The sequence below is a fragment of the Ambystoma mexicanum genome, chromosome 6p (assembly GCF_040938575.1).
Source record: "Ambystoma mexicanum isolate Mex_15411 chromosome 6p, UKY_AmexF1_1, whole genome shotgun sequence".
In the NCBI taxonomy this organism is placed as follows: Eukaryota; Metazoa; Chordata; class Amphibia; order Caudata; family Ambystomatidae; genus Ambystoma; species Ambystoma mexicanum.
Window position 1 is genome coordinate 566,639,968 of NC_090935.1, and position 26,517 is coordinate 566,666,484.

Below are 26,517 nucleotides of genomic sequence, written 5' to 3' on the forward strand. Positions count from 1 at the left end.
TTTGAACTATGAGATTTAAGAAGTACATTATCCATCGATATTAGGCCCTGGTGCCTTATAAAATGTCATGTAAAATGCATTGTGTGTGAGTTTAAAAGCCATTTCTTGCAGAATTATACATGCAGCAAGTCATTTCGCCTGAAAATGAAACTGGTTGACAACAATCAATCCATTGCTTGAAAAAATATAAAGATATACACTGCCTAGATTTAAACGATGGTGGCAATAGATAAAGCCATGACTGTTCTTTCAGCAGAAGTGACCTTGAGGTCACAACAATCATAAAATGTACATTAAAGTTGCAACCAGGGCCATTACAAGGCCATGAAGGGATAGGCAAATATAAACATGAGCCAGCCTCTGGCTGATCACACGCTTAAGGGGAAATCAATCTTGGTAGAGAGTTTTCACTCGTGACAGTGCAGTATCAGCAGATTTTTGCATTGCTGTGGATAGAAGGTTGTGTTGCATTGTGAAGGCACCATTCAGACCTGTATCCTGGGTTTCAGGGCGGTGAGTAGATAAAACAGTGTTTATTTGAGTTGTCATTGTGAGTACAAACTAAGCAGGAACAGGGTTGAGATTTTGCCCTTTGAATAGAGAGCATTGTAGGTGCAGAAAACATTTTAGAATGAGCACCATAGAAATAAATATGGCCAGGAAGCACCTTCTATCCAAAGTGTTTATTCAAGTTGAATGGGTAGAACAGGAGCATGAAATGTGGCTAGCTAGAATGATGCAGGAGGTTACCTCTGCAAAGGTTGATATGTGGCAGGATAATTGGCTGTAGCATCAGGCCCTGGCAGACTTTTATATGACACAGACCAGCAGAGATGAGCAAATTAAAATGGCTCAGCTCACAGCATATGTACTTCCATATGATGATCATGGAAAAAAGATACCAGGATAGTGTAGCGTCTGTGCAAAAAAAGATCTGAGCTTTTGGACCAAGCACAGAGAGAGTTGGAACAATTAGAGGAAAAAGTGCAACAGAGACAAAATTCAGATTTGAAATTAGAAGTTATTATTCAGCAGCTAAAAGAGGAGTTAGTGACACAACAGCAAGCAAATTTAGAGCGAGAGGCTCAATTTTCTGCACTGGAAGAGGAGTATCAAGAAGTTGTTGAAACCTTGAGCGCAAGACAACAAAAATTAAATGAGCAGGTTGTGCACAATAGTGCCTGTTTAGCAGATATTTTCGCATTTCAAGCGTAGATTAAACAACTGAAAGATGAAAATAGCCACTTGATCATTAGGGATGTTGATTCCCAGGGGGAATTCGATCAGATGCGCCAAAATCTGAACACTCTGAAACAACAGAGTGAGCAGCGCAGGGAATAGAATAGCAAATTTGGTCAGGAGAAAAGTGCCCTGTTTCAGCAAGTGTGTCAGTTAAGGACAGACATGGAGAAAAGTGAGCTACGTTCTCAGGAACTGACTGACATGAAAATAGAAAATGAAAAATTAAAGGAACATGTGAGGCAAGCAGAGTTTGACATAGAGCAGGCAACACATGCCAAAATTGCACAAATGGAGGAGATTAGTCTCCAGGAAAAGAAGAGGTCTGAATATGCCCAGACAATACAAGTTTCACAGAAGGAAAATGAGTCCCTTTGTGAGGAGAACAAGGGACTCAGTGAACAAGTATTGACACACAATAAAGTGTTAGAAGCTACTCAAGCACTGGTAACAGAGTTGAAAGTTCAAGCTTCTATATATCACCAAGAGATAGGGATTAAGAAAAACAAATCTGAGAGATTGGAAAAGGAAATAGCAAAATACAAACAGTCTTTGAGGCACCCCGACCAGTTAGAATATGGAAAGGCACCCTCCATCCATGGAGTGATGACCTCTTTACCAGGGACCGCAAGCCAACTCACCACCTTATATGCACAGGATGCTGCTAACTTCATGTGTGCCAGTTTTAAAAAACAGGGAAACATGAGGTAGCTGGACTCATCCAGACCTAGTCCAACTGAGCCAGTAGGCCAGTCCTTATCAGATATTGACAGGTATTCATCCCTAACGCGATTTTAAAATCCCCTAACATGTACTTCGGGCCAGGAGGGCTCCTATGATGAAAAGATCAGGGCATTAGACTGGCAGAAACTAAAGTTACAAAGGGATCACCTGGTCCGCTTTGCAGACAGAAAAGAACCAAATTCCAGGCCTCAAAAGAGTATTTTAAAAACATTCACACATTCAGGGAGGTGGGGGGAATTCTCCACCATACTCGGAAGAAGGGATGAGGAAGATGAGTACTCCCCTGTGCAAAAAAGGGAATACAAAGGAAGTGACCCTGAGAGCCCACAGCACCACAGAGGAGAAGAGACCAGACACCGTAATTCTGGGAAGGATTCCGAGTCTCATAGAGATAGGGAGCACCTAGAGGACAGGTTGTGGACCACCAATAGTAGCAGCTCTGAGTGAAAGGGTGAGTGGACTCAGGTGCACCAGAAAAGGAATTCTGCCAAACAGAAGAGAGGTCTTGTGAAAGACCCAATTCAGCAAATAAAGTTCCATAAAGAGCTTTATGACTCCCTACCACAAGAATGCCAAATACTCAGTATCTATCTAAAACTTTATGACCAAATGATGATGTCATTTGGTATCAAGAATGATCAAAATTCCATGGAGTTCGTGAAATGGACATTCTCCCTGGAACACTCCAGCTTCTTTTCAGGGGTGGAGGACCAAGATCACCAAAGATGGTCCACCTATAAGGCGGCTATCTTAAAGCATTTCTCCATTCAGCAGAACCCTCAGGAGGCCCGCAAAGCAGCCTACAACCTACAGTGTGGGGAAGACCAAGCACCTACAGAGTTTGTGCAAGAGCTGACACGTGCATTTGCACAGACCTCTAGGCAGTTGAACACCAATAGGCAGGAGTTCTTTAACATTTACTTCCATGCACTCCCGAAATACATCATGACCTAACTGGTAAGAGACTTCCATGAGCGTAGGCACTGGATTGGGTGATAGAACAGGCCACCCGGATTTATGAAGTACAAAAGCCCTCTGAAAACAAAAATAATCCGAAAACCCCAAACCATCAACCACACCCGCTGCTGCAAGGGTGCCAGAGGTGAAAAATAATGCCGTTTTGGACTTGGAAATGGGGGCCTAAAAATATTACTCATGCTAATCCTAATAAGCAGAATGAGAGGCTGAGGAGACCCTCTGATTCAACCCAATCGGATCATAGACAGGCCAGGTTTCTGACCAATGCTTCATCTGACCCTGCCATCTACATCAGCACTAGATGCAAGGCTAACTGATCCATCTGACCCTGCCATCTATATCAGCACTAGATACAAGGCTAACTGACCCATCTTGGGGTATGTATGGACTCCCCGGCACAAGAGTGGGTACCAATCAGGTAAGCACTGCCCCAGGAAACCTTTCTCAAAACTTCCCTCAGAACTTCCCTCAGGAGGGAAGAAATACTCCACCCCCCAAACTAAGTTTCTTTCACAGATACGCTTCAAACCCCAATCTCCAGAACAACCCTCCTCTCTCTCCCCGCTTTCAGGACTATAGATTCCCAAAAAGGGAGAAAGGAGACCAAGGATGGAGGGTTATCAGGGAAAATCTCAATACACAAACTACTCTGGGAGAAGGGACAGCTACCCTTTCTGGGAGCAGCAAAAGTATGAATCCGGATCCGCTACCAACCAGAAAGGATGTCTCAACTGGAGTGCCAGATCCAACATTTAACACAAGACCTGGGTCACATGTTGAGGGCTCAGCAGAGCCATCAAATGGAAATTGCTGCCCAGAACAGCTCAACACCCGGGTCTGGTGCCCCGGAGCAATGACGGGAATAAACCTCTGACAACCAACTGGTTCCAGAGGAGGGACCCGGGGGAAGGGAGGTGCAAAGCCCTAGGGGAAGCTTCCTTTCTCACCAGAACAAAACCCATCAAAACCTCTGAACTTGAACAGAATTCTTCTACCCCCGAAAAAACTGGAACCTAGGGAACAGAGGCTAAGTAGGAGAAACCCTGAGCCAAAGAGAACCCACTTTGTGGAGGAAGTCTGCATCCTCCCGTTCGAAGGGGAAGAATCCCTGGAGGATTCAGGGAAGAAAACCTTCTCTTTCAGAGATGGAGGGATCCCTCCCAAAGACGAATGGGTCCCAAAAGACCCTGAATTAAACTGGGTAAGTATGGAGACTGACCCAGAGCAACACATTCTTAATCCCCAACAATGTCACCCAGATGCCCCTGAAAGCAATGAGGGTTCCTCCCCCCAAACAGGTTCGGGTAACTGTCTCCAGGAAAAGGGGGACAGCAAAGAATCAGGGGAAAAAGTGGACTTCCCTATCCCACAGATATCTGAGTGCAAAATCTTCTTTAGAGATTCTCAGACTCCGACACAGAAAACTCTCCAAGATCACACAGTGCCAGAGTTCAAAATAAAAAAATGAACTGCCAAGCTGGCACAAAATGCAAATTTTCTTTGTCCCCTTGAAGAGAAAGAAGGAAGACTGCATGCCTCTGTCAAGGTACAGGGTCAATGTGCTTATCAACGCTGGTGGATACTGGATCCCAAGCCACACTCCAGTAAAAAAAGGCCTTTGACCAACTAAATTTAGGAAGGGGGGAGAATCACCAAATCCCCCTCACATCTTTTCCTGGAAAACTCCAAAACTTCGATGGGGATGATATTTCCATTGAAGGGACTGCAGATTTGGAGATCAAAATTGGGCGACATGGCGTGAAACACTCCGTGATAGTCGCCACTCCAGAGGGCACACCTTGTCTATTGGGTAATGTCCTCCTTTGTAGGTTGCCACCGGTGATTGACTGCATGAACAAGGTCCTCTGGACTCAGACTAACCGGCCAATCAAATTAAAACAATGTACAAATTATGTGAGTTAAAATGGTACGTGCCACATGTTTGAACAATGGTCCGACAAAATAGAATTCCACTTTAGGAACAATGACGTCCCTGACATCACTGTCATCTCTTTAGGAGAACAAACTGGTGATGGGAACCATTCTTCATTTTTGAAAATCAACCTCCCTCCCAGTTTTAAGTGGCAGTCCACACCAGAAGGAAATACTCTGAAATTGTATACCAATCCACAATCTGAAGAAAACCCAAATCCCATGATAAAATAGGATGAAAAACCAGCTCAAAATCTGACCGACATCCAGATAAAGGGTGAACAGCTGTTTTTCCCCATTCAGGTAAATGAGTGGGGATCCTGTTCTTGTCAGAGTATGCCTGAATAACGGAAGAAGCTTCATCAGCGAAGCATTATTTAGGAAACTCCCAAAAGATCAGACAATGTCCACATTTGGGTTGATTGATAAGTGGGAAATGGGCCTGGAAACACCAAATTCTAAACATCTCCTGCCTAGCAGGTGCATGCTAAAAATGTCCATTGATGACAAAAGCACAGAACATAATTGTTGGGTTGTGAGAGATGTCCCCTCCGCCTTTTACTTAGGCAGTGACATTCTCAATTGATTCGCAATTAATTTGGACCTAATTAATTACAAAGCCTATTCCTGACTGGGGGAGACATTGGACCAATCGCAAATGACTGTTACAATTTTGATGACGATATCCCCCCGGAAAATATGTTTACCTTGCAAGGGGGGAATTTCTTGGTGTACTCCTCCTTCCCTTATGGTGGAGAAGAGATGACCTGTGACATCAGGAAGGATGAGGTGGTATTTACAGTCAACAGTGACTACCTCCCATCCTTGAAACCTCATGTCCAGGCCAACACCATAACAAGAGATCTCTCCACTCACCTGGAGGATACTGCCGAAAACTGCCAAACCCGAGGTCTTTCCAGGCTTTAGGCAGATGGTCAAAGAGCAAATCAATCTCGCTGATTCCTGCGAGACTGAGGAACAAAAGCAGAAGCTGAAACTGGTGTTTTGGGATTTTCAGGATATCTTTGCCGTGGATTCGTACGACTCTGGATGCACAAAGATACATTCAACCTCCATTCCTACAGACCCTGAGATAGATCCAGTATTTGTGAAGCAATACTGGTTGCCTTCCATATCTATGGAGTCACTGAAAGAGATTATTAAAAACGTAAAATCCTGTGGGATAATTCGTCCAGTCCACAGTACGTTTAACAACCCGGTAGTGGGGATACTCAAACCCAATGGCCAATGGAGACTTTGTACAAACCTTAGGGAGTTAAATAAATGGGTCCACATGTCAAGATGGCCCCTTCCCTACATCAATCAGGGACTGGCCCATATACAATGGTCAAAGGTGTATACCGTAATTGACCTGACCAACGGTTACTGAACAGTACCCCTGAGTAGGGAAGACCAGTACATGCTTGCCTTTACCTTTGGGAGAAGCAATACATGTGGACCCAAACCCCCTTTGGATACATAACCTCTGGCAACAAATTTTATATCTTTCTATTTACGGACATGCCTGACTTGGGATGATGTCTTAATCAAGAGCTCAACTCAAGAGGAACACATAGCTGAAATACGCCATGTTCTGACCCAGTTGCAGAAAGCTGGAGCAAAACTGTCAGAAGCACAGTGGTGTAAGATCCGCATAAACTTCTTAGGGCATGAAATCACGCCCAAGGGTCTCAGTCGCCAGGCGAAAAAGGTGTAAGCATTATTGAAATTAAAACCCTACTGCTCTGTGAGAACTAAGAAGCCTTCTTGGACTCACTAATTATATTAGAAAGTTCATTAAAGACTATACAGAGGTCACATGACCCTTGGTCTATTTATTAAAGGCCGGGTTCAAGTGGGAGTGGGGTCCAAGGTATCAAAACAACTAAAAAGAAGCCTTTCGCAAGCGTCTTGTTTGGCTTACCCCATTAAGAACAAGGAATTTTTCTTGCCGACAGGGTTCTCAAATACTTGCTTAACAGCAGTATTATACCAAAAGCAAAACAAGGTCAACAAAGTAATCTTGTGCGGGAGCAAAACTTTTTCCTCTTTGGAGGAAAAAATTCAACATTTGCAAAAAGGGATTCCTGGCAACGGTGTGGGCTTTGAAGAATTACTGCCCGTTCATCGAGGGGGAGCACATCACTGACAAGACTCCTCAACAGCCCTTGCAAAATCTCAAAAGTGACCAAATCTGAACAGGCAACGTGAGTAATTCCAGAATTACTTTCTGGATTCTGTCCCTGCAAGGTTTTCCTGTGGAGGTCAGATATGGCCAAAACAAGAAGGGTCCTTTAGCGCAAGGTTTGTCTGACTTGCACAAGAAAACTGTCTCAAGGACGAAAGTTTAAAGATTAAAGACAATATGGAGGTGTCCCTTACTTCCCCGCACAAAGTCTATGAGGCAGACAGGTGCCATGGGATACTCACAGTTTATGTGGATGGGTGTTCCTACCATGTTGATAATCAGGGGGAAAAATAGCTACTGGCTGGCGTTGGGAATGCCTGGGTGAATTATGCCCTAGAGTCCTCTGCTAGGTATAAAATAGGTCCCCAAATTAGTCAGGTGACAGAGTTGATGGCAGTAAATCAAGCCATTCTCACTGCCGTGCAACACCAGCTCAAAGAACTTGGTATAATCACTGATTCAGATTTTGTGAGGAATGGGTTTGTGGAGCACCTGAATAATTAGAAAAAATTGAGGCATGCTGTGTGCGAATAACCATCCGCTCAAGCACGGGAAATGAATCCAATCCATTGATGATCTGGTCACCTCTAATGAGATGACCATCTATTGGAAAATGATCCGAGGTCACTCCAAAATAGAGGGACCAGACAAAACTGGAAATGACTTGGCTGACCAGTTGGCCAAAACCAGAGCCATCTACTGGGATGGGGGAAATCCAGGTTGCTGCTGTCACCAGGTCCCAAACACATGCCCAAAATGAACTCTCAACTGCCCAGTGGAGTAAAGAAACCCCAGATGCCGATTTGATAATGGCACAAGAAGAAGACCCGTTTATTGGGAAATGTTATCAACATATTGAACACTTCATAAATTTTCCTCTGACAGAATTTGATTATATCGGGAAAGAGGATCTCCGGGTGTTGATGAAGTTTTACAAAATGTTCCCAATCCAAGATGATTTGTTGGTACAGAGATCCATATCTGGATATGACCAGTGGGTGGTACCTACCTCATTCCGAAATCTGATTGTTTCATGCCCATGATGTGGCCACTGCCGGTCATAGGTGGTTTCATACAACCTTAGAAATCTTGTGAGAGGTTGCATACTGGCCACACATGTGTCTGGACCTCAACCTATACTTAAAGGGGTGTCTTATGTGTGCTCAGTTTCAGCCATGTTTCCTCCAAGGAAGTTAAGAAAACACTTGACAAGATAGTGGGCACAGAGGAGAAGGGGTGGGTTGAGATTCAGACTATAATAATACACCATTGCAAAAGAATTAAAGACCGGGAAAAGGAAATAGCTCAAAGGTTGCAGGCAGAGGAAGTGAAAATAGTACAGACTTACAACCCAGTATCCTGAGTGGCACCAAGGAGGTCAGCCGCGCGGAACAGAAGAGCAGAGGCTAAGTGGGATTAGCAGAATGGGATCCAGATGTGGCATGGTACCATCTCAGTGTTGGAGTTGTGGGAAGTGGGGACATTTTGTAAGAGAGTGTAGAAGCAGGCAGGTGGCATGGTATAACCCATACAATCAATCTGCCTCTGCACTACCACAGCCACTAAGGTTCACATGCATACATTATGAAATACACCAGTCCTACACCCAGTTGCCACCAAACCCCCCACATGTGCAGGCCCAAGCACTGCCTAGCGTGCAATTGCAAGCAGCTCCAACAGAATGCCTTCTACGGAGGCCAAAGGCCCACACCCAATGCAGTGCCGAATGGAACGGTAGCACCTTACCGAAGGGTCAGTGTCATAGGATGAAACGCCTCCACGTTTCCGGCCACTAATATGTATCCTAATTAGGACAGCCCACAGAGAGCGCTTGCGTGCCCGGTCCTGTCAATGACTTCCCTGGGTGGGTGCTGAGATAGGTAATAAGCAATTCATCTTCATGGTCGACACAGGTACCACTAATCATCCATCAGTGAAGGAAACTTCCCACTGTCAGGTGAAACTCTTGACACGCAAGGATTCTCTGGAGCTGTTGCCATGGTTCCCTACACAGAAGAGGTAGCTATCAAAATAGGAGGGAAACGCCTCTACTCATACATCTGTTGGGCAGGATTTGTAGAGCAAGCTGAACCCCGGGTATGTGTGCCTTGAGGCAAATAGTTATCATTCAGGCCCGGGGAAGAAAGGTGGTGGTCCGCGGCATCCCTGTAGATCCGGACATGTTTGTCTATGGAATAACAGTATTGCTTGATTCAGTGCCCCTGATTGGCAAGGTGTGTTGGTGGGTACCACCAGAATTCATTTTCTAACCCTTGGCAACCCCAGAACTTGTGACAGGTACCATATTGTCCCTAGATTTGTAGGGCCTGGTAGTGTCGGCCAAAAGGAGTGTTGTGGGCAGGACAGATACTCATGGGTGTGAATGGTGGAACAGTGCTGTGTTTTGACCCAACAGTGCCCCTCGAGGAAGTGACAGGTGCGGAATTGTTTGAGGACAGGGATGACGATGGATAAATTGTGTTAGCAATCTGTAGCCCTTATGACATTATGGTACAATACCGGAGGGTATAATGTTCCTTGAAGGCCCTTGTCACCCCGCCCCCATTCATTGAGAGTGACTTACAGCAAGTACCAGAAAGGTTATGGACAACTAATGTCCATGATGATGTCCTTTAGTTCCAAACCCAGCAATGATACAATGCAGAATCCCTATGGAGGCGACCACCTTCACTGTGATAGATCTTACTAATGCCTTCTTTGCTATAGCCCTGCACCCCGATTCTCAATACATCACCAGGTTTATGCATGGGGAAAAGCATTTTGATCACAAAAGATTATCTCAGGGGTACTGTGAGTGCCTCAGCATCTTCAACAAGATTTTACATGCTGACCTGGGGAATATCCAAGTGTCGAGTACCATTGTTCAGTATGTTGATGATTTGCTGGTGTGTAGTGACAGTGAACAGCAGTACAGGAAGGATTTCATCACCCTCCTGAAACTACTGGAGTACAAGGAGTACAAGGTAGATAAGGCAAAGTGACAGTATTGTCTCAAAGAAGTGCTCTATTTGGGCCAGTTAAAATCTTTTTCAGGGGAAAAACATGATATATGATTGTGCTGCTTCAGTGCACAGAACACCCCAGCATAAAACTGTCAAAGTGATGCACATTGTTTTAGGGTTGTGTAATTGCTGTAGGACATGGATTTTACACTAGGCGGCATACAACAGACCCATGTTACAGGACCTTAAAGAGGCCTAAAAGAATGACCATAAGATTGCATGGATGGAGGACATACTCACAAACTTTAACCCTCTAAAAGAAGTGATCTGAACTTCCCCAGTGCTGGCCCCGCCAAATTACACACAAGAGTGCTATCCCTTTTCCATTTAAAATGGGCAGTTGATGACTACAGTACTGACACAAAAGAGCACCATGGGCCACAAACCATTGGCCTATAGCAGACTGCTAGATTCTGTGATGCAGGGCCAGTTCCCATGCAAACAAGTGCTTGCTGCAGCTGCATTTGCGATTGAGAAGAGCTCCACAATTGTTATGGGGTGCTCTTTAACACTGTACGTAGAGCACACTCTGTTCGCCATTTTGGAGCGGTCCAAATCAACTTCAACCACGCAGCGGGCATCCACGCATGAAATCATCCTGTCCAACCCCAACATTCATATCGTGAGGTGTAAAACTGTAAATCCTGCCACCTTTCTAAAAGCAGTGCACAGAGGAAGACTTCTTAGCACGTGATTGTGTGACATTTGAAGGTGAGGAGGGTGATATCCCAAAGGCACGGGATATCCACTTGAGAGGGGGGTGCTTTTCGTTGATGGGTCAGCAACTATCAACGAGACCTCATGTTTAAGGCATATTGGGGTGGCAGCAGCATGCCTGGTGGACAGAGTATACAAGGTATTGGTGCAACAGAGATTACCCACGCCCTATTCAGCCCAAGCAGCAGAGAGTATAGCGCTCATTGATTTGCTTTTAGTGTCTCAAGGGTGCCGTGTTACCATCTATTCTGATTAGGCTTGCGTCACCCCCACAGTGCACGCCGGCCTGGCACAATGGATGAGGAGGGTATTCAGGAGAGCTGACGGGTCCCCGGTACAACATGCGGCACAGTTAGATAAACTGATTGACACACTATCCCAACCATCCTAGACAGCGGTGGAGAAATGCACCACCCACACTAATGATCTAGTCTTAGTGTATAGCTCAAGGGAAACGTGTTTGCCTTATAAGCAAGATGACACGAAGCAACAATGGTTCGATCCCCGGGTCTGCGCTTAGAAACCTCTGCGTATTAAGCACGACATAAATAACCCATCACATCATATCATACATACAAGGTCTCACTCGGTAACGCTGCTGTGGATGCAGTGGCTAAGCAAGCAGCTGCGTATTTACCGGTACTGAGTGTTTCTGAGTACCCAGTGGTAGCACAGAGCAGGGAACAATTGCCAGACTCTTTCAATTCCTTACTGATTGCACAACTCATAGAATTTCAGGGACAAGCCCTACAGGAAGAGAAAGACTTGATGTTAAAGAGGGGATGTAAGCAATCCCATACAGATGTATTGTGGTGACAAGAAACATCGGGCAAAGCAGTTATGCCATACAAATTGTTGCTGGTTGCATTCGACCAGCTGCATCACCCCCCCCATGTATGCAAGCAACACATCACTGCAGATATACACAAGGACTGGTTTGTCCCCAATCTGAGGAGGCAATAACTAAAATGGTTGTCAACTGTACCACGTGTCAGAGTTACAATACTGCTCTCACTTTACAAACTATCCAAGGCACACTTCCCTGCCCTACTGGGCCATTCCGCGAGTTACATATCGACTATGCGGGCATGGGCGAACGGTGCAACTGATCTTGCTACCTGATAGTTGTTGTGTGTCCTTTATCATGCATGGTGGGTGTAGGCTGGTCCTTGTGCACACCCTCATGTAAAATATGTGGGCAAATATTTAGTGAGAGAGGTCTTTCCTTAATGGGTTTTGTGTGAAGTTTTAAAGTCCAATAACGGCATGCACTTTTCCAAGGAGCTTTTTAAGGAAGTCATCGCATTATTGGACATCAAGGCTCAGTTGTGTACAATTTACCAACCCAGGCCAACAGTCTTGTGGAGAGGATCAATGGTCTTCTCAAGACTAAGCTTTCCCAGCTTTGCACCACCCTAAAGAAGAATTGGGTTCACTGCTTGCCTCTCGCTTTGTTTAGCATGTGCATGCAGCCCTTTACAGATCATCATATATCGTCCCTCAAGGTGGTGACAGGGTGCTGCATGCTACACCTCTATCTCCAATCAGGAGAGCATCTGATGCTCACAGCGCCACATCCATTCTAGCAGATACATTTATGCAGCTACTTGTGCCCTAACCAAAGCCATAAAATGTATCTCGCAACAGATTGCACCGCCAAGGACTGATGAAACGACCAGAGCTGTATCTGATACTCAACCCATACCACCTCCTCTTCAGCTTTTCCTCGGAAAAGAACGTCGTTGTAAAAAATATTATCCACCATTGGAATTAACCTAGATATAATAGCCCCTTTGAGGGTGTTTATGCTACTCATCGTGCGGTCAAATGTTGTAAATTACTGTCCTGAGTGCATTTATCTGATGTTCACAAAGCACTTCAGACCACACAACCCGCTCAAACTCAGTAGCGTACTAAAGAGCATGCATTAAGTGTCTGCAATGTATAACCTCTTCTCCAGATACAAATTCTATAGAACAACGGTCAGCTGCAGATTGACTGCTGGTGTCTGCCTGATGTGTTTTTTACCTTACTAAAAAATGAAAAGGGGGTTCTGCAACAAGTATACCTCTGTGATAAATAAAAATGCTGCTACGCATTGTTTGCACTGAGAGCTCTCTCTCTCTCTCTCTCTCACACTCTCTCTCGCTCCATTGTTTCCCTCTCCATCCATTGTCTCTCTTTCATTTATTTACCTTGCAATGGATGTACATCGGTCCAACAACTCATCTATAAAAAGAAAACGTTCTCGTTTTCATAAAGATCCTATTATAACTGTGTTTTCTCCAACATATATATGTGTAAGGCTTTGGGTAGCTGGTATATTTGCTATTCCTATGTTTTGCATTATGAATATATTTAGGATGTAGTTTTATATGGAGTACTGATATAAAAAGGGGGATAGGAAATGCTACTAGTATTAACCAATCGTTTTTAATGGCTGTGTGGGATCCTTAACACATGACAATGTTGCAAATGTAATTTGAATGTAACTGGAACAAATAATACCATGGTCATGGTCCATAATACAGAGTCTGATGCATTTCTCCATGATACTCTTGTCACCCAGCAACGTATGGGGAGTTCTGCAAATGTGCTCATGTTATCATTATTTACTAATATGTTCTCTAACTAAATCGTAAATTACAATTTATTTCCTAATGTTTCACATTTTGGTGGATCGAATCGATTTAAAAGACAAATTAGAAGGGTTAAATACGATCAATAACAAGGACTTGGGTTAGACATGATAGAAGATGCGCACCATCCAGAGTTAAGTAATAGTTGGTATACAGACATGAGCTCAGTGGAGAAAAAGTTAATGGAAGCTGATATGATTGTTCCTTGATTACACACATGTTGGGAGCCCTCACGGTATTAATGCCACAGGAAATTCCGATTGTGGAGGCTTAATGTTTACTTCATCAGACATTGTACAGGCTGCAAAGCATTTTCCAGGCACAAAGCATATGACTAGAAGTGGCAGTCACCAATCAACTGCAATGTGCTGTGAGTCAGGCATGGTATCAAGAGAGACACAGACTCAAATGGGTTTGCTTGAAAACCTTTATTTATTAAGGTTCCTGGGTTGGTGTAATGCCTATCTGGCCCTAAATCTAAAAGTGATTATTAGCTCAAATGATGTTTATAATTGCCGTCATTGTCTAAGAGTCCAAAGTGAAAGTCCATCTGTGTATTAACCTATGCTTGTCCTCACTCCCAAAAATGTGATACGACATCTTTTCAAAAATAGGAAAAATAATGGTTCAACAAAAATGGAAACCAGGATTGGTATCAGGTGGTCTTTTCACCCGATGCTGTTGGGTCAATGTCACACACATAAGTTCAATCCACATAAATATTTTTAAGACCTTCTCTACAGGTCCCTTGTAGTTATTCCAACTATGTTCAATGTCTTTAAGTTCTTTGGGGTTCCCTTTCCCAAGCTTCCGCTACATCAGGTTTCAAAACACCATTAAATATAACAACACAGTTGCTTTTGCAAGCTTTCCGGGGTTACTTTCCTCATGCTTCAATCCTATTTACCAGTTCCTCAAAACTTAACAAGTCTCTAACTTGTTTAGGCTTCGTTCCCTTCCCCGTGCTCAGACCCCTTTCAAATTTGAAACACAAAACTTAGTTCTTTATCGGGATGTATTTTGATTTCTTAAATAGGCCTCTCAGGGTCTCCTTTCCATCCCCAAGCTCGAGGCCTCTTCCAGCTTCCAAACACAACATATAATGTATTACAGTTCTGACTTCAATTCATAAACCACTCTTTCATGGGGTAGAATGCTTTTTGAAAACGGCAGGCTTTTTGCTTTTTCTAGGCGCGACCACTGTGACCCTCTCGCCCGTCTGTTTGCCTTGCGTTCTTCTGTTACCTCTTTTTTTCCACTCTTTGGTTTTACGTTCTTCCGTTATCTCTTTATTTCCTTCAGATGCTCTTTGCATCCCCTTTCTTCTGCTTTCCTTTTGTGCACACTTGTATCCTCTTTAACATGCCACTGGCACTTTACTTTATTCTCCTTTCCTTTCCGTGTACATGCCACCCTCTTTACTAATCTGATGTCCATTCTGTGCACCCTTGCACCCTCTTTTAGGTCTGTGCACACTTCCGCCTTCCTTTATGTGCCCGAGGCCCTCTTCTTTACCTTTCTCGTGCCCCTCTCTTATTACGGGTCATTCACTGTTTGTTTTCCACTTTCTCTCATCTTCTGCTTCAATCAGGCTTTTATTTGTCTTTCGCCCCTATCTGCTTTTTTCACTGCTTTTCTTTTGCTTTCTGTCTCCTTGCTGCAATTTCAGCCTTTTCACTTTTCTTTCCGATTCTAAGCCGCTTTTCTTGTTCGTGCCTTTCTCCCGCTCTGCTCACATTTAAATGCACGCTCCTGGGTTTCCATTACATTCCTTCATGAAACTCACTGTGCACCTTTGTGTAGAGAGTTGGTTCCTTCAGGTAATTTGGGATGGAGGTCAGTGTCTCACCACTTGCCCCTGAGTTACTCTAGGGGTCTGCACTGGGCCCAAAGGAGTAAGCACTTTGCTCTTCCTTGCCTGTGGAATTCAGGCAGCTCTTCTCCAGCTCCCTGAAAGCACAGCTCCCTCGCCACTCTGCAGCCCACACACACAGGGCCAGCGTCTCTCTGTGCCAACTTCGTTCTGCATGCAGCTCTTGCTTGTCTCTGCTTCTGGGCTTCACTGGACCGGACTGCATCCCCAGCTCGCTTAAGTTTCTGAGACTGACCACACCTTTTATAGCTGAAGACTTAGTCAAGTGGAGTCAGGTGTGAATGGTTACCTACCCATGCCTGACTCTGCCTGACTCTAATAGTGGGACAGTGGTTTTGTCTAAAGTCGGTTGCCTTTTTCCCATATTATTCCTATGGGTAATCCTCATTGATCTTAGTGACCTCCTCCTCATCTCAGTATTTCTTAGAAATGGGGAGGTGGAGATGAGGTGAGATTGTAAACCTTCCTTTCAGATGAGTGGAGAGTGTTCAAAGGAATAAATTGGTTTAAGTTAAGTTCTGGTCACCTTATCTGAATATTGCAAGCGGATATATGAATTTCTCCTGGTGTGTTCGTACCTGCGGGAGGAAATTGTCCCTTCTTTCCGGTCTGCTTATGATGTATGAGTATAGGGTGTTAGGTGATTTTCCCAATAAATTGGAGAGAATGAATAATTCCTATTCTCAGTACTCTGATCCTGTGTCACCTGCACCTTCTGCCCTTGCTCTCTTGGGTAATTAGCTCCTTTCCTCCTTACTCTGGGGCCATGATGGATAGGGTAAGATCTAAGGATCCTGCCACCTGTATTTAGTTTATGAAAGTTGAGACATCCCATGTAGGCATCTGGGACTTCCTCTTCCACCATTGTCTGGTTAGCATACAGCGCCTCCTTTAGGGTATTCTTCTGATGGAAACCCTGACCTCCCCAACCCAAGTGATTGCCCCTCACTTGTCCACCCCTAGGGTTGGGATCCAAAAGTAAAGGAACCCCCATGGCCACCCGACTAGAGGATTCTCAGGGTCTACATGGGAGAATACCCCCAGGTGTCACATAGGGCCTAAAACCCCAAGATAGTGCAGTGCTTGCAAAGACTGTATCTAAAGTTAGAAGGTGTCAGTTTAAAGGCAAACAGATAGCAAGAAACTACAATGAGCTGCAGGGCAGGAGGGCAGTAGGATTTGGAGACCTGTCCGAGCTCTAAGTAATAGCACCCAAGAGCCCCCACCCAAGACCCCCAGCATTCCAAGGTACCAGTCAGTCCCAGACCACCAACCATAAAACTGTAAGACCCCCAATTGATAAGAAAAGAACAGAAAACAGGGATCAGTTGCCTCCCCCACAGGTTGTGTGATTTGGGCTGGGAGGTGCTAGGAGGGATAAAACAACATAACTAAAACGAGGGTGGGGAACTTTGGTTGGGCGTCTGTGTGTCTGGGATCAAGCTGTAGTTTGTTAGAAGTGATGGCCTCGAAGTATCCTCTTAGCACATGTCTAATGTACCAGGTGCACATTAGGTCAGCGATAGAGACAGTATTGATTTTCTTCACATAAATGCCAATTTGTCAAAACCTCATGCCCGATGACTCGAAAGGAGGAACCCACGAGGAAAGAGATGGACAGACGGGGCTAGGACCAATGGCCTGGCATCCTCTATCGAGCAGGTAGCCTATGTATAGGGTCGCACCAACCAGCCATTCTAATTTGTAGATTATGTAACCTACGTCATTGATGACACTGTATGCCTTCATAAAGTCTTGCTCGTACTGATTTTGGCAGAACGTTCCGTGGCGGCAAAGTCCTTTGCTGGGGCATTTCTATTTTTGTGGAAATAAAACTTGGTTTTCCTTGCAAGAGGTGTGCTGGTCCTTTTTCCCTAGTGGATTGTATTATTTCCGGTGTGAGCGTCGAGGGGTTTCTCTACAATGTCCACTCTTACCACCTCCTTTCTTGATGCCAAGTCCTTCCTCCTGTTTGTGTTTTTGAAAGATAATGGGCTATTTTCTTTTATTTAATTTCTTATTATATATCCACATTCCCCACATTTTTTTTTCTATAGTGTGTGATCTTTCAACCAAGTAAAACGAGATCTGACACACCGAATAGCCTTACTGAAATGGACACGTTTTTTCTCCACATACAAGGAATAATAACTCTGAATGGTAATATGAATGCAATCCCACAGTTGTGATTGTGATTATGAAAAACACGTCTTTATTAATCGGAAACCAGGAGAATTACACATCATAAAGATTTCTTTTGAATACAAACTAAAATACAGCACAGTAATTTCAAGTCACAAGCAGTCAGAGATTCACAAATAACGTTCACTTGAACATGAGCCCAACATTGCGGAACACCTAGAAAAAAAAAAACTTTTTTTATGTTCTCCAAGGAATTCGTAACTTAAGTTGAATTTTATCTACAACATGTGGCTTAGTGCCACTGTATGTTAAGTGCTGTGTGCTCTTCCAAATGTACTGTGAAACACAACCCTTTTCCATTTACCATACATGGCCTCGCCGGTGATGGAAATTACACAATGGAGAAAAACAACTTGTTCCCCAAAGCTCATGCAGTCGGCAACCTCCCTGCTTTGTTCACTGTGACTTAAAACATGACATCTTTCCTTTTGAAAATGTAAACAATCGTGCGCTTTGATATGATTCCCTAATTAATTGTTTTATTTGGCCTGGACATGGTCGCCTCAGATATTGTAGAAACACGAGTGAGAAGTCTGATTCAAAACTTGCTCCCTCTGACACCCCCCTGCCCCCCACTCCTCTGATTCCTCTTTTACAGTGCGATAGAAGCGAGTTAGTCGACTCTTGTGTCCTGTCTGACACAGAATGTCCTTTTCACTTGCAAATATTCAGAAACAAGAACAACACTGCATTTACAGAGTGCAAGGCCTGGGCATCTCTTTCCATCTAGGATAGACCAGCCCATCCCATTCAGCCTGGATTCAAGGGAGAAAAAGCCCCTTCTCTCTCATGCAGCCCACTTATTTTAGTTCCATAGCATCGTTTGAATGTTTTCTATAGGCCTCATCATGTCCATCCAATCAGAGCGTCATTCATTCCCTAAAATGATCATTAAACTCTAATGGACCATTTCTGCCAACCGCCCCATGGGTCATCATAAGGTAATGTCACGTGATGAGTGCCCCATTCTGCACACAATAGTCATTAGTCAAACCACACACATTACAATCTCGTAACTAAAATCAGCCTCTTCCTTCCATCCTGTCCATGGACATGTTTACTGACCTTTATGGCAGAGCAGTGTCCTGGCCGCCATGTTCTTTTTTTACTAAGTGCTGTTCCTATCATGCACGTCATTTCTTAATGAATGCCTTGCTTCATTGAAATGTTACCATCTATGGTTTTGTACAAGCCCCATGCTCTATGGTCTAGTTTTTAACAATATGGCATTCTGAATTTCCCAGTTTTTTAAAAAATGAAGGTCCCCCACTCTTTACAGCATGGTGGGTATTAATTGTTTATTAGAATGTTATTGCATCAATGCAATTTCCAGGGTTTATTTTTATATGTGTATGTTATGTTATATTTATATATCGCTTCCTGCCGTAGGTTATGGGTTTGAAGCGCTGTGCTTTCACATGTAGATTATTTTATGTTATAGCTCAGATCATTCTTATTACCAAAAGGCTCACCTTTATGTAAATACAGCTCGATTCTGCTAGAACCTCCGGTGAGAGACAGTAATCCCGGCATTTTTGTATGGGATACTTTGTGGGTTTAATTGCACTGTATGGTTAATTGAGGTGGTTATAGTTTACATGCTTGAAACTGGAATGGTTAAGTGGTAATCATATGTGGCTATTTTACCACCTCTGTTGCCCTGCTCCTCCCTGCTCCAAACATTTCTGAAGTCTAGTCACCATCTTGAAATTCCATTTCACACATTGGGGAGCATGGCTGCTGCATCAGATCTCTGCGCTTTGCGATCATACACGGTATTATTCAACCACATATGCAAATCAAAACAAAAAAAATAAGGTTTCTTGGTGCACGGTTTCTCGTGACTGTGTACATAATACCCTTGCAGAAGGCAACCTATTTTCAAGAACCCAGCTCTTTTGATACCTTTTTGGCTATATGCGAAGTACTTGGCGACACCATCTTCCCAGCAGCCATCATGTTATCATGCCAGGAGTTGCAGCCATGCTGCTTACAGTTCAAAGGTTATTAGACATAGAATGTTCGCATTTCCTATGGATGATAGCAATTGAAACACTGCACTTCTTTCAACCTTTCAAATCATTTAAACCATGCAAGGAATATTCCTGAAATTCAGAATGTTTCATCAGATTGGCACAATACACTAGACAATTATGAGGAGAAGCATTTTATCATTTTCCGATGAAACAATTAAGCAGACATGAATGAGACTCTATCATATATTATACCTCTCTGCAAATGCTTGGTATGCAAACCAAGGACAACAGAAGGACAAAAGGCTTTGTCAGATTTAGCAAGACACAAACCATGTGCTGGATTTACTAACCTATGTGTCGAGTGCCAAATTCGGAAGCCATGTAGCCAGCAAACCAGAGGAGCACATTCAAAAAAGAAATCTAGTTTAAAAAAGAACACCACAAAATAGCCAGGGCACCCAGAGTTGACCAATGGTACTCCCTATGGTTGAGCACTCCCTACTTGGAAGGTACCAACAAATGTCCTTGAAGGCAGTACTCAGGTGGAGCATGGCAAAAGTGATGATGCTCATCTTTGCTCCAATAAGCACAATAGTAAGAAAGGTATTAATTAACATGTTGGGTCTTGAAGGGAAACTGCGAATCAACCGCAGATATCTCCTTGACCTTCTTTATGCAATTCCACCATTGAGAATTTTAGTTTCCAATGATATTGATAAGATTGCACTAGCTCCAACAAACAACTATCGTATGACATGTCACCCGTTCTCTGAACATGTACTGAAACTTATATGGTTTTATAGGAAGGAGCTATTTGAAATGGGATTCTCATTATCTACTTTCAATGATGAAAAGATGGCAGAAGAATTCTTATATGACAATCAGATTATTGAATCTTCGGAGAAAGGAATGAGTGGTGGTATGGCCATCAGTGCAAAAAATGAAAAACTCTGTATATCACAATTATTGATGATTGCTCGTACCAACAATGAAGTGACATGGATTGAACCGCTATTAAAAACAATATTTGCGGCAAACCCTAACTTATCTCCATCATTAGCTAAGGTGAAGTCAGTACTCACCGTACTGTCGTGGAATTCATGTGGATTTAGTAATATTCCAATTTGGCTATCTACTCTTGAAAAGTACAAATTACCATCAATTATTTTATTTCAAGAAACCATGAAAACTGATCCACTAGTTATCCCTGATTATTGCTCATATTGTTCTTTTGCCATCAAAGGTGCGGAAGGCAGGCCCTATGGTGGTTTTGCAACCTCAGTCAACAATTCTGTAGCCTGCAATGTAACTCTGGTGTATTCATCCATTCATGTCTTGGCCATATGTTTGAGTATGGACAGGAACACAATGAAATCGATTTTAGTAATCAACATGTACTGCAATCCTTTGAAATATAAACTAATGGAGATTCTTGATGACATAGATCAATGCTTTGATCAGGCCTGTACTTTGGACACCAACTTCAACATTATAATTGGTGGTGATTTTAAATCACTATGTCTAGGATGGCATGCATGTCACAATTTCTCTAAACAAGCCAGAACAAATAGCATTAAGAGAGGGGTTGACTTTGGTACCTATATTAAGGACTGGGGCATGTCATTTGTTAAGTTTAATGAACTCTATCCTACTCACACATGGAAAAGAGGTAATTCAAGTTCTATGATTGATTTATTTTGTGTTTCTGATTCCTTGTTATCATGCATTGATTATGCTACTATTAGAGAAATTGTGTACAGTGGTCATGCCCCCATTACTCTCAATACTCTTATTGATACCAACCCATGGCACATAGATCATTGTATACGTGCAATTGAGATTAAAGGGACAATATCTCTCTCAGATGGAATCCTATCTTATGTAAGAGACTAGCTGAGCGTGTATCAAAACATCTCAAATGTTGCATCAACTTTAACACCCCAGAAATATATTCTATCAATTATCTAAACCAGATCATTAATAACTGCACTAAAGAAGCCCTTGATCATTTCAGAATTAAACAATCTCCTTTTGTGATCAGTCACAAACATAGATCTAATTTTAAAATTAAATATCTGAAAAAATCTAAGCATAGAGATTTAAGAAAGATTGAATTAGAGCAATTACCATTTGAATTATATCTGCTACAAAAAAACATATTATCCAAGCATATCAACTTAAAATTAAAGGAGTAGATATTGAACAATACAATAAGCAAAATTGTGAAATGATCAGAGCTATTTGCAGTTACAATTTGTGTGATATTTGGACCGCAATTAAGAAAGGTCATGCACCAGAATATCAAAATAAGACTATAATAAACACGGAAATATGGATAGCCTATGTCAAGAAGATATATGCGTTACCTGCTCGCTTGGCTGAAATGCATGAAGAACTAGATTTGTTTCCACCATCTATGCAATTTGTTTGGTCTACTTTTGACATCATGTGGGACATCAAAAAATTATCCAGTTCCCGTGCCCCAGGCCCTGACGGGATATCATCGTGTGTGTATAGGTCTGATCCTCTTTTCTGGAGTACGATTCTAAAAATGAAGTTTGACAGCATTTTAGCAAGTGGAACCATTTCCTTGTCTTGGGTTACCGCCATCTTGATCCCACTTTATAAAAAAGGTGATCCTGCCTTACCCGCGAATTACAGACCAATATCTTTGACAGATTCAGCAGCTAAGGTCTTTTCTATCTTAGTCATTTATGAGCTTGAAAAACATCTAGCGACTTATAAGATCTATTCCAGATGTCAAGTGGGATTTAGACGCCAGATGGGAACAACACTAAATGCAATAATTATGGTGCACTTAATAGCTGGAATTAAGAAGAAGCAATTTAGCACCCTCTATATCGCATCGATCGATATGTCTTCTTTGATACTGTCCTTCGCAATGTGCTATGGACTAAGATGCGTAAACTAGGAATTCCTGAGCATTTCATTTGTTGGATTACTAAATTCCACACCAATACATCATGTAGAATCCGTATAACCCAAGGGGGCTCACTGACTGACCCTGTTCAATCATTTCTGGGGTTGAAGCAAGGTTGTAACTTTGCAGCATTGCTGTTCAACTTATATCTTTCTGACATAGATGAACTTTGGGATTCCATTGTTACTTTTCCTGCAAGGTTATGCTTGTTAAGACTACACTGGCTAGCATTTGCAGATGATCTTATTTTTTTTGATCTGAACCCAGTTGGTCTTCAATCTAAATTAAATATATTCTCTGAATTTGCTCATCAACATAATCTTGAACTTAATCCTTCTAAAACCAGTATTATGATTTTTAAATTCGGTAAGAAACTTAAAAAGCTCTGTTGGAATATTGAGGGTATCGCTATGCATGAATTACAATAAACTATTTACTTGGGATATCGTCTGAGTAACGAGACCTCGATTAAATCATGGGTTGATTATCTGAAGCAAAAAGCTAGACCCCTCAGAAATCAAATGAAATTTATTTTTTCGAAATTTTGTAAATTTTCTGTGATACCGTTACTTGAGTTCCTCACCCTAAAGGTGGAACCAATACTTATATGCCTTGGATATATGTGCATGCAATCTGCACAAACAGTTAGATTCTATGCAGGGCAGTTTGTTGAAAGAAGCTCTGCGTTTGTCTCCTGCAATTGTGAATTGCATTATTTGACATGAGATGGGCTTGATCTCTTTAGCTACTAGATTGATTTGGTGGGCTTTATCAAATTACTGTAAAATTCCTATTTGCCCTGACAATTCATTATATCAAGATTTTCTTGAATTCACAAAGGGATGCCCTTCTAGCCCCATCACCGGCTATTATGAACTATGGCCAAAATACTGAATAATTTAGGTGTGGATCAAGATGATTTATATATCCAACCAGGTTATATAAAACAAAAACATTTTGAGAATGACTGGTTCAAAACATTAGATGAAATAAAATGATCGAGAACATACAAAGAATATGCCAAATTTCCACACAAAAGAGATGGCTGTTGTGATTATCTTATTATATTCCCATGCAATGTAACCAGAATGTATTACATGAGATTTAGACTAAATCAGTAACATACTCTTGAAAGAACAAAACACTGGGGAACCTCTAATGGTAATCATGGTGTTTCTAAATTTCGTTTTTTTAATTGTTTAGAACCAAATGAAACTTTGAAACACTTGATTTTTGAATGCTCGTATTTTAGAGATGCAAGATCTAAGGTCTTTCTACGATTTGTAAATGTGAACTATGAAGACTGCATGGAGTCTCTTTGGAATCGACTCATGCAGGGATATGAGAGAGCACTAATCTTTGCATTGGTTGTTTTTCTGAAAGAAATAGAAAAAGAGATTAGGTAATGTAATTGTTGATTTGGATTAAGTGTTGTTTTAATATGTTTTCTTTTCTTTTAATAATAAGAATTGTTTTGTATTTGATATGTGTAATATTATATGATTGATGTTCTTTTGGTAAAGGTTCATTTAACTACACACACATAAAAAAATAAAAAATACAGGAAAGGGCATCACTTGGTTTGCATGAAATACAGTTATTATTTAATGGGCAACAAAAAATTTCCAAGACTAGAGAAAAAACAATTCTTCCGAAGAATACAGAAAAACAGCTCATGAGGCACTACGTCTGGTCATCGGACAAGACCCCTCCCATTGTCCTGGAAAGTCTGACAACAGCATATTTATCATCTGACAAACCTACTACGAAAACCCCTGCTCAATACTTGTCTTCAATTCCCCTGTTCTGCAAACAAAGAGGTATGAGGACTTCAGCATGCCCTTAGGAGAGGCAGAGACTCAAGTGTACAGGAAATTGAGGAGGAATTCACCCTTGCCTCCAATACATGAGTAGTTGAATACAGGTTGTTGTGGTCCAGAAGTAACTACCCCTAATGTACTGGTACCCCATCACTGACCCTGAAATTATGGACGTTTTCGGCTCCACTGGGACCAAGACCAGCATGCCAGAGGCAAACCCCTGAGCAATCCTCACAAAAAAATCCCCTCCAGTTTAAATTATATAAGGAACTCTGCAATGAGGAAAATGTCAAACACAGAATATCAAACAGAAATCTTCCTTGGGATGCAATGAGGTGCATGTCCAATTCCCGACCTTAGGAGTCAGGGATCACAGAGCAGAAAAATAGTATGAACCATGCAGTGGAGGGGCAAATAAACGAAGTCTAGATATGGCAGCATGTAGACAAACCCTGAAAAAGTAAGCGCAAGGGACAGAGTGCCAGATCAAGAAGAAAGATGGGACCAATTATCATCCCACCTGGTCTCAATTCCCAGAAGAAAATGGTGCCCTCAGGGGAATAATTCTACTCAACATGTCCACTAATCTCACTTGGAGATCAAGGCCTGGGAGATCGTGCTCCTAATTCGGATCAGACATAATATGCCTGAGCCCATACAACCCAAATAAGGGGCAAACATACAATATGTTTCACTACCAGTCAACCTGACATGTTTTCCATGGAAAAAGATACAGCATCAACAGAAATCATATGTTAATCAGGAGAAGTCCCTCATGAACACATTTGATGTCCCCCTTCCATTCTGAACTTGCATTGAATAACACACCCTCTATTACACAAGAGACACATAAAAGACTCTGGCATGTGTGAAAACACTACTATGGAACTATTGTAATGTGTTACTGTATCAACCTTTTACCCCACTGGTGCAGATGGTAAAGGGCAATGTCACTTAGCTGATCCAGAGTCTTAAACATGCAAGTCTTGCCCCCAGAGATGATATTGTGTCCGGTGAACATACACTGAACCTCCAAGCTGAAGCTGGGAAGGCCCAGGGAAACTCGGTAACTTCTTTCTGCTTTGGGATCACAGCAGAGCGCTGATTGCTAAATGCTGATGCTGAGGGTGGAAACATAGGACAGCAGTTGTAACACGAGAGCATGAGGCTCAAGAGGAGTCAGCATCTGAGTATTGCACTCTACACTAGTGGTAACTACACCTTCCGCGTAGTGCCACCATTTTAGTTTTGTCCAGATGCACAGATTTCCAATCTGGTATCACCTAATAACATACAAAGAAATGTACACACAACTTTATGCCATTCATGTAGACATCTCGCACTAGAACCTACTCTTAAGGAAGGTTTACCATGTAGCGCTCGGGTGGTAGCCCCCACTCACAGGCCTTATTCCATTGCTAAGTTTAGTGACACACTAAGGGCCTGAAACCAAGCTTGCCGGTATCTTCTTCAGAAATATCACCAAATGGTAATGTTTTTACTGCATGCAGTGAATATGCACTACCTTGAATGTTCTGTATGATTCAGAGTCATGCAAACCCTTCAGTTATTCCCTATTTTGGAGAACCCTAGGACTCCATGGCGATTTCCTATTACATATGTAGTAAATTCTGCATGCAATACTGCTTTGGTGTGCAGGTAATTACCATCACACAAAGGTAGTGTGAAAGATGAGTTTCACGCCTGTAACTCTGTAGTGTTGGAGTGGAAAAACATCTGATCATCTATTATCTAAAAATAAATTATTTATTTCAAGAACCGCCAAACTTGTAATCAGACAGGGGCCCTCATTAAGAGTTTGCTGGTATACCATTGGTATTACCAGCAGGATAGCGGCAAACTGTCCCTACTCTCTCTGCCGCCCAATATCCCAGTATTACCGGGATATAACAGGCAGCGATGAGTCCATAAATTCACATTCCCATGAAGTCCCATTGGACTCCATGGGATAGGATTGCCTGAATCACTGGCACTGGTATTACTGGTGCCGGTGATAAGGCCTTTCTTTGCCAGTAGGGGCCTGATCTACAGCAGGTCAGGCTTGCCGGGAGATCTGTGACCCCACCTTTAAACTTGAAGTGTGCCGGTCTGGAAAAAATACCAGAGCCGGAATTCCCAGCCTTTTTCCCAGACTTTCACACTTGTAATGAAGCCCTTGACTTGTGTAGTCAAAATGCATGCCATGAACTGAAAATAGAAGGAAATGTTAGTCCAGACAAACATT